This window comes from Cololabis saira, chromosome 6, assembly GCF_033807715.1.
Source record: "Cololabis saira isolate AMF1-May2022 chromosome 6, fColSai1.1, whole genome shotgun sequence".
NCBI lineage: Eukaryota > Metazoa > Chordata > Actinopteri > Beloniformes > Belonidae > Cololabis > Cololabis saira.
The window spans coordinates 7,159,113-7,166,810 of NC_084592.1; positions in this window are offsets into that span (position 1 = coordinate 7,159,113).

A 7,698-nucleotide genomic window follows, 5' to 3' on the forward strand; every position below is an offset into this window, starting at 1 on the left:
AAAGAGAGGAAGGAGAGAGAGAGAGGGGGGAGACGTCAGATCTTTTAACCTTGATATATTCTTACGGTGATAGTAGGCTGCATTAAAGGTATAGTCTGTAATGTTGGAGAGCTAGCATAATTTGAAAGTGGCGCCTCCTCTAAGCCCCCCCCCCCCCCCCCGTCAGCGCTCCGTCCAAAGCCAAGCCCCCACAAACTTTGGGGAACGCGCATTTGCAGGAGTCGAGTTTTCCAGGACATTTTGGACAGCACATTTTCAACAAAACTACCCCATGTCTCATTCACCTGTAAAATTAAACTTAAAATGAAGGCATCTGATTGGTTCTTTCCCCCCTGCCAATCCTCTGGTCCTCTGACCAATCCGTGCCATTCGGTGCGCAAAAAAACAGATTAGTCAGAGTTTTTACAGGATTAAAGCTGTCAGAGAGGTCGGATTTTTTTCTTTCCTTTTTCTGAACACATTATTCACCTGTTCTCTCAGGATGGAAGGACCATTTCACCCAGTATAACAATAAATGTATTTGAATACGATTACAGACTATACCTTTAATGTGTTTTTTCACACTTAGGTCTGAATCCATCATTACACCCAGATTTCTGGCCTGGTTGGTAGTTTTTAGGTGTATAGATTGAAGCTCTGTGGTGGCCTGTAATAATTTCTCTGGTAGTTTATTTTGTTGTTCTTTATAATCTGTGCCAGTGGGAGCATGTAGATGTTAAACAGAAGAGGTCCCAGGATGGAACTGGAGAACTCCACATGTGATTCTTGTCAGCTCAGATGTAAAGTTACCTATTGACACAAAGTACTTTCTGTTCTCTAAGTATGTTTTGAACCAGTTTAGTACAGTTCTGGAAAGACCCACCCGGTTCTCTAGTCATTTTGAGTTGAATATTGTGGTCAGCTGTATCAAATGCTGCACTGAGATCCAGTAAAACTAATACTGTCACAAGGCGTGGTGTTGAGGACCCAAACGCAAGGAGAGAGAGGGAGGCTGGAGGCAGGAGTTCTCAAAAAACAGAAGGATTTATTCCACAAAAAAGTCAAACTAAAAAGCTGCAGAGCAGGATCAAAAACAACTCACGTATACAGGGATCGAAAACCAGGAGTACATGGAGGGAACAAACAGTACGGACCGACAGGCAACAAAGGAATGACAAGACCAGATATACACAGGGGATAACGAGACACGACGAGACACAGGTGCAGACACAATCAGGGCAAAGGGGAAACAGGAGGGACAGAACTAAAACTCAAACTGGGGGGAAGTGTCAAACCCTGACAGTACCCCCCCCTCAAGGGACAGATCCCAGATGTCCCAACAGTCCACACCCAGGGCGGGCAGAGGGGGCCCAGGCCCCACACGGCCAAAGTTCTGGAGGCCGTCCTCGGGACTGAGCAGACCAGCGAGAGCGTTCCGGGGGCCGTCCTCGAGGCCGGGCAGACCGGCGAGAGAGTTCCGGAGGACGCCGACGGGGCCGGGCCAACCGGAGAGTCATTTTGGGGGCCCAACACCAGAACCAGACTCGGGGCCAGGCACACCGGCCAGAGGGCCGTTTTCGGGGCTGGGCAGATCCATCCGGGACCGCCTCAGGAACCGAGATGGGCGGCGGGACCGCCTCAGGAACAGAGGCAGACAGGATGCGGGAAGCCGGAACAGGGGCAGACAGGATGCGGGGCGCCGGAACAGGGGCAGACAGGATGCGGGGCGCCGGAACAGGGGCAGACAGGATGCGGGGCGCCGGAACAGGGGCAGACAGGATGCGGGGCGCCGGAACAGGGGCAGACAGGATGCGGGGCGCCGGAACAGGGGCAGACAGGATGCGGGGCGCCGGAACAGGGGCAGACAGGCTGCGGGGCGCCGGAACAGGGGCAGACAGGCTGCGGGGCGCCGGAACAGGGGCAGACAGGCTGCGGGGCGCCGGAACAGGGGCAGACAGGCTGCGGGGCGCCGGAACAGGGGCAGACAGGCTGCGGGGCGCCGGAACAGGGGCAGACAGGATGCGGGGAGCCGGCGTCGGGGGGCAGAGGATCCCCGGAGCAGCCCGAGTGGGGACCCGGGTCCGTGGCGCTGGCTGCGGGGGTACCTGGGTCCGAGGCGCAGGCTGCAGGGGTACCCGGGTCCGAGGCGCAGGCTGTGGGGGGTCCGGGACCATCACCGGAGCAGGGGCCGATGCACTCTCTCCTGCTGGGTCCATGCTGGTCGGTCCGTTCTGTCACAAGGCGTGGTGTTGAGGACCCAAACGCAAGGAGAGAGAGGGAGGGAGGCTGGAGGCAGGAGTTCTCAAAAAACAGAAGGATTTATTCCACAAAAAAGTCAAACTAAAATGCTGCAGAGCAGGATCAAAAACAACTCACGTATACAGGGATCGAAAACCAGGAGTACATGGAGGGAACAAACAGTACGGACCGACAGGCAACAAAGGAATGACAAGACCAGATATACACAGGGGATAACGAGACACGACGAGACACAGGTGCAGACACAATCAGGGCAAAGGGGAAACAGGAGGGACAGAACTAAAACTCAAACTGGGGGGAAGTGTCAAACCCTGACAAATACTGACACTTGTCCATGTCTGTATTCAAGCATATGTCATTAAACACCTCGGTTAGAGCGTCTCAGTGCTGTGGTTCTGTCTAAAACATGACTGGAAGACATTATAGCAATTGTTTTGAGTTAAAAAGTTAACTTGAAAAAACGTTTTTTCAATTATCTTGCTTAAAAATTGAAGATTTAAGATCGGCCTGCAGTCATTTGTGTCTTGTCAAGCCATTAAACCGGCATGGGGAATGTTGTCCAGCCTGCTGTCAGACAAAGGAATCAGGGCCAGATCTTCCAGGGTAAAGAATGGTTTCTTTCCAGAGGTTGTGAGGCTTTTGACTTCAATGTTTCACTGCTACTTGAATGTTAGTCTTGGTTTATTTCCATTTTTTTTCTTTTTTTTTTGCTTCCATGGCTATGCAATACTTAAATTATACACAGACATGGTTTTTTATTTATTCATTTAGCTCAAAATGTCATTTTGTTTTTTAACAATATATTTTGTCTGTATTGTTGCTGCCAACCTGGCTCTAGTTAGTAACAAAGATGGAGAGTCGGGACAGAAATAGAGTTGTACAACCAATTAAAGTTTTTTTTTTTTTTTTTTAACACATCCAAACTTCTTCAAGCTGCACAGAATACTCCTTCTCTGCCCAGAGAGGGAAGCTGCCTCAAGCTCTATCAGAGCCTTTTGTGGCCGCAGCCACTCCCACAACCTAGGTGCAGAAAAGAGACGACTGTAGGCCATCACAACCCCCCCCCCCCATTGACAAGTTAAAGATGGGGCGCAACCTGTTCAGTATTAACCTTGGAAAGGAAAGAAGAAATGTTGGTATTTTGCTGCAGCACAGCCCAAGACAGAAAATGAGTCATTACATTCTCCAAATCCTTCACAAGGTGAATGTCCAATTCATATGGCTGAGGGAAAAGACGCTATTTCATAAGGCTCTGGTTTGGATTTTGAAGAGAAGGGAGGAACATGAAGTGGTTATAATTGGCATAAACTGTAACTGGTTTACCCCCTGATCTAACATAAACCTTTAAAATGCTGCAAGGCCCATATCAATGCTATTCCCTCTTTCTCCACAACAGAATAGTTCAACTGTTAAGCATTGATCTCCCACTTGTAACAGAACAGCAGCAGCATCTACTTCCAATTGGAAGGGCTAACCCATATAGGGAGAAAACAATACAAGGGTAAAGGAAATCAGTGGTCTAATTTTCTCAAAAGCATCTTGGCAAACAGGTGTCCACTCAAACTTAATGTTAGGACTAACACGGCTGGTAAGAAGTGTAGCAACAGTAGAAAAAGCCATGCATACGTGTCCAGAGTAACCTGCCATGCTCAGGAACCGCATGGGTCCCTCCTCGTGTGGAGTTATAAACTGATCAATTGCTAGTATCTGACCCTGACCAACAACCTTACCCAAGTAAGTCACGGTGGCCTTTGCAAACTCGTAGCTCGAACATAGCTTGTATTCACTTGACATGATCTTCCCATGTGTCACTGTAGATGACCACGTCATCCAAGTGCACACCACACTGCTCCAGCCCATAAACCCCTTCGTTCATTAACCGGTGGAAGGTGGCAACATCATATCTTTTAGACCAAAAGGCATAACTGGGAATACAAGTCAGTAGGGGTTAAGAAAGAGACTATCTCCCATTGCACTTCCCAATGGCCCTTCAATAAGTCAAATTTAAGGGCCGCTCGGTGGCGCAGTGGGTTAAGCAACGGCTCATATACTGAGGCTACAGTCCTCCTGCAGCGGTCGCAGGTTTGAATCCCGGCCTGCGCACCTTTACTGCATGTCATCCCCGATCTCTCTCTCTACCCCTTTCATATCTGCAGCTTGAATAAAGGGCCACTAGAGCCCAAAAAAATCTTAAAAAAAAAAAAGTCAAATTTAGGGTGTTTCAGACGTTTGTGGCGTTTGTGTTCACAAGGCAACCGTCTGTAGCGGTTCAAAGCTGTTAACAAATGCCATGAACCAACTGTTCTCTCATTGGTCAGAAATGAACGCGGAAGGAGTTTCCTCTTCCGTACCCCGGGAAAAACAACAAAGGTTATGAGTGAGTTGTGTGGGTTGCTGTGTGGATTCTGTTCTCACTGCAAACGAACCACCCCAGGTCTGGAATGGAAGCGAGCTGAGACCACCTCTCCTAGGATCTCAGCTTGCTTGTTTTGTCCCGCATCGAGCGCGATTGCTGTGTTCACATGTACCAAACCAGCCGATCTTTAGGGGGAAACGCTCCCTGTTTCGGAACAACTGCTCCAAACGGGACAGGTGTGAAAGCACCCTTACTGATTTTACTGAACCAATCCAATCTATACAGTCTTCTTTACGGGGCAAAGGAAAATAATCTGACTTTGTGATGCAATTCAATTTTCAACTCAATTCAATTAAATTTTATTTATATAGCGTCTACTACAACAGGAAGTTGTCTCTAGGATCTTTCCAGGGACCCAGAACATGACCCCCCGAGCAATTATTACATAAACAATGGCAGGTAAAAACTCCCCTAGTGGGAGAAAAACCTTAAGCCCAACAGTGGCCAGGAAAAACCAGGATATCAGCAGCATATAGCAGACACCTACACATCTAAAAAGACATCTACCAGCTGGCTCTATAGTAGAGTCCAAACAAATATAATTTTATTACTAATTTCAATCATAATTGTAATGGTTTTTATGTGTAAAAGTAGCAGTTTTTGAAAGAATATAGCAATTACTGACCAATGTCTGTTAATTTTATCAGCAAAGTGTACTCAGATGTTGAGAAGTCAGTATTCAGAATGACTGCTTTCACTGTGTTTATTACAGTTTTGTTTATTGGGTCAGCGGCATGTGCGTAGTTACTTTTAGCTCTACATGTGTATGGACTTTATTTTCATTTAAGACACTACATTATCGCTTCTGGAGAAGGTTTATAAATCTTACCGTTAATGGTGAAAACGTTAATGGGCAAAATACAGCTGATTTTGGAATCAGAAGTAACATTTTGATTTGATTTTTGAATCAAACAATCATTTACAATTGGCCATTATGTTATGTTAGTCATCGTAGGCAGTCAAAGATACCAAACCTGTCACTGTTTCCTCGAAACAACTGAAGTGCCAGATTATCATGCTCATGTACAAATAGAACTTGTGTAAAAAGAAATCGTTTCTTTCCACCGCGGACTCGTTGTGAAAAGATGAGAAAAATAGAGCAATCATATTTCCTGAATTAACCACATTTTTCTCTTTTATCTGTTATTGTCCCTTATCATCCATCGATAAATTGTGTTATGTGTGTGTAAGAGAGCAGAGGGAAAGACCAAAAGAGGCCAAGCAAATAAGTAGTCATAAGACAAGCAGGGAAAATAAGTTACACAACTTGGATTAAGATAACTTTGTATCTGATTTATATCTGAGTTCTCTTTTTATTTGATGAGAACAGTGCTGAATGGGAGCCGCTGTTCTCTCCGTTAACAGTGTTTCACCCCTGATGGATTCCAAAACGGGAATAGGGAATTCAGTTAGAGGTGAGCCTGCTGGTCACAGAAAACACATGAAGCTCCCTGTCACATGCTTCCACTTCACATTCATTAGCACACAATGTGAGCTTAAATGTTGCACATGTTCTTTTCTCCGTATGCAAATGACACTGCTAGGACAAAGAGGGCAGATTATACATGTGGAGGGAACTGAAACACTGGATTAAATCACACATTTTAAAGACTCAGACACTTGTGGGGTGACTGGGAATATATAGTGTCTCAGTGTCTGCTGTCTACATCTGTTTATACAGTCATCCCTGTATTGCACCAGTTAGCCATTGTGTCTGTGTCTCTCCTTTCTCTGTTATTCATTCTCTCTGTCTGTTTTCTCTTTTCCTGCTCTGTCCAGTTGGTCTTCAGCAAGAGGTCCCCCCTTATGATCCAGGTCCTGGTCCAGGTTTCTTCCCTCCTAAAGGGGAGTTTTTCTTGCCACTGTTTGGCTTAAGGTTTTTCTCCCACTAGGGGAGTTTTTACCTGCCATTGTTTATGTAATAATTGCTCGGGGGTTTATGTTCTGTGTCTCTGGAAAGATCCTAGAGACAACTTCTGTTGTAATAGACACTGTATAAATAAAATTGAATTGAATTGAATATAAAGGCTTGACAAGGATGTACAACACAGGAATTTTAACAAGTTTCCAGAATGTCATCCAAAATTAAATCTTCAAATGTTCACATATTAAAGGCCATTTATCTCTGGGTGGAGTTACAGATGACCTTGTTACAATTATTCACCACCAACATGAACTAAAAAAACTTTACACTTAAAAGATATGAAATCCACATTGGGTGTGAGGCTGGGGACCTACGGAAGAGTATTAGGGCCATGCAGGAGAAAAAATATTTGAGATTTTTTTTTATTGTGCACTTCGAGAAAAAAGTTGAAATGTCTAGATTAATGTTGAAATACAGTTTCGAGAAAAAAGTCGAAATGTCGAGAATAATGTTGAAATACAATTTCAAGAATAAAGTTGAAATTTTGCCTTTTTTCTCAACATTTCGACTTTTTTCTCAAAATTATACTTCAACATTAATCTCGCCATTTCGACTTTTTTCTCAACATTTCGACTTTTTTCTCGAAATTGTACTTCAACATTAATCTCGCCATTTCGACTTTTTTCTCGCCATTTTGACTTTCTTCTCGAAATTGTACTTCAACATTAATCTCAACAATTCAACTTTTTTCTCGACATTTCGATTTTTTCTCAAAGTGTATAATAAAAAAAAAACTTACTCCTCTAAAATATTATTTTTATTTTTCTCCTGCCTTGCCCTAATACTCTTCCGTAGGGGGCCTAAAGCTGCAACATGGGAAGGTTGTTTGGGTTTTTTTTTTTTGGGGTGGGGGGGTTATTTTGTGAGAACCAAGAGCCTGAATGTTGGGAAAACAGTTGTAAAAGCAGTGCATGTGTGGGATCGGAGTGGGCCCCCCTGCAGGTCTCCAGCTGTGCAGACCCGCCCCTGCGCGGCAGCGGCGTGGTTCCCCAGCCCCGCCGGGAGTGACCAGCGCAGCATCCAATGGAAGCGCGTCCGCCAGTGACTCAGCCGCGGCCGCTTTCCAATGGAGGCCGGGCGGAGAGGCGGGCCGCAGGAAGCACACTTGGTTGAATGGCCA